Genomic DNA, 2,618 nt, shown 5'->3' with positions numbered 1-2,618 from the left:
TTTATTGTTGAAATCTTGTTTAATTTGGACATTCATTTATCATTTCCAAAACATTTTTGGCCCAGATAATTTCTTATGTCCATTCTTCTTGCAGTGAAACAAATATGTTCTAACTTATCGGACTTTGTGGGCCCTTTAAGTATCCTTCGGAGTTTGCTTCTTATTGGGTTTGTTTTTCTTTGTGATGGGCAGAACATTTCTTTCCCTTATCTTGTGGGCTATTTTTCGTTCCTGACAAGAAACCCAATTAGGAAACATAATTTTCCTATTTTATGGTAGCTTCATAAGTGATAATCATATTGACTAGCTCTTCAAGGCTATCATCAATCTTAATCAAATTGAAGTTCACCATAAACCCGTCAAATGAGGAAGAGAATGAAAACAAATTGATGTCATCAAGTAACTCGTTGGGAATCACATATTCCAGGCCCACCACTTTCTCAATAAGCCCAATCATATGTACACCACGCTCATGGACCAAAGCCCCATCTTGCATACATGTAGTCATGAGCTTCTTGAAAGTGATGTGCATCATCGTATGAGTTTCATAAACCATGCAACTTTTCCACGTGTATTCAAATGTCATCATCATTCAATCTTTCCTCAAACTGTCCCTACAGTTCATTTGACGTAAAAACGAGCATGTTAAACTTTAGCTTGCATACTATGGTCCTACCATCTTGCATGCTTTGTCAGTTCAACAGGACTGACATGAGTGTGTATGCATTTTCTCCGAATTCAGAACAATTTCTCAACCAGTCTTGAAAGTTTGATTCGATTAGCTTGTTAATAATAAAAATGTATTATGCGACGAAATCGAAAATATACTAATATGAAAACAGAATAATAGTTGCTGATTATTTTAAAATAATTTTAAGATATAAAATATGGATTTTTATTTTATAAATTCTCTCCCACTATTTTGACATTTTCACCACCCTCTGATGAAAAAGGAAAATCGTATTTTCTTAGTGGGCACGTAGAGTCCAATTAGCCAATTATAATCCCGAATAATATCAGCCAATTATAATTTCTAAAAGGTAGAATCCAATTGCATCCCTATGCAACCTCCGCGTGTTTTGCCTCACGTTTAGTAAGGACCCAATAATATGACGCCGTTTATTTTCGCGTGTCAAACCAACCCATCAATGTTGAATTGTAGTAGACGGTCGCCATGAGTTCCCCAATAATATGAGCCGAAGTCATGGGAGTTCCACTCAATTCACATCATATGTCCGGTGGAAGTCACAGCTTTCCGGCGTCCAGGCCTCCCCAATAATATGAGCCAGACACTGTCCGCGGGTAGCGATCAACATGCAACCACGGTTGATGGAAGGCAAGGAAAAATTAAACTCTTTTAATTTTTACTTTTTCGGTTTGATATAAATTTTGAATCATATTCAAAATGAGGGATTTTAATTTTAAAATTGTCTCATCATTTTATTTTATAAAAACACGTGCCATGTTTGTATGCTTGCCGGATTCATGCAACTATATTATTTAATAATATACATGCATACTACTATATATCACATATATCATAATATGACATTCAACAATAAATAAATAAGGATGATCGATCGCCAACACTATTAGATCCATGTGAGCCAGACATGGATCCAGGTCCAAAACCTAGGTGAATGCAGGGATGCAAATGCAACTTATTACATGAGCTTCCAATATTTTACATGTCTTCATCTTGTGCTCCGGGCCCACCATCTTCCAGTCTTGATCTCCCACTATTTCTAAAAATTACATTTAAATAGCCATGGCACATAAGGGATACATCTCATGGGGTGGGAACGAGCCATAAACCAGGCCCACTTTAATAATATCAAATATTAACAAAATGAATAAAACAGTAAAATATCCTAACATACACCTAACACATTGGTCAAGGCTCTCGATCATCCTTCATGCATTTAATATCAAATATTAAAATCAATTTAATTAAACAATTTAATTAATTGATAAATTACATATCTAATAATTTATCACTAACCACCACAATTATTAAAAATTTAATAAATTAAATAAAGTCATTTATTTAATTTCCAATTAAATAAATAATAATTGATTTCTTGTAAAAACTCATTTTTACCATAAATAATTAAAATCATATTCTAATTATTTATTTTACAAGAAAATTATTAATTTTCTAAAATTTAATTTTCCAAAATAAAATTTGGATCAATTTTCAAAAATATCAATTTTTACCCAAAAATTTGAAAAATCAGAAAATTGCACCCTAGGCCCAAACAATGCAGGCCCATCATCCAGCACGCTTCCCGAGACGATCTCGGGCAGCCGCCCGCTGCCCGGCCGCTGCCCGAACGTTTCGGGCAGTGGCGGCAGCCCTTGTGCGCGNACCACCGTCTTCCAGTCTTGATCTCCCACTATTTCTAAAAATTACATTTAAATAGCCATGGCACATAAGGGATACATCTCATGGGGTGGGAACGAGCCATAAACCAGGCCCACTTTAATAATATCAAATATTAACAAAATGAATAAAACAGTAAAATATCCTAACATACACCTAACACATTGGCCAAGGCTCTCGATCATCCTTCATGCATTTAATATCAAATATTAAAATCAATTTAATTAAACAATTT

This window comes from Primulina huaijiensis, chromosome 6 (assembly GCF_012295235.1).
Source record: "Primulina huaijiensis isolate GDHJ02 chromosome 6, ASM1229523v2, whole genome shotgun sequence".
Lineage (NCBI taxonomy): Eukaryota > Viridiplantae > Streptophyta > Magnoliopsida > Lamiales > Gesneriaceae > Primulina > Primulina huaijiensis.
This window is presented reverse-complemented; position numbering follows the sequence as displayed.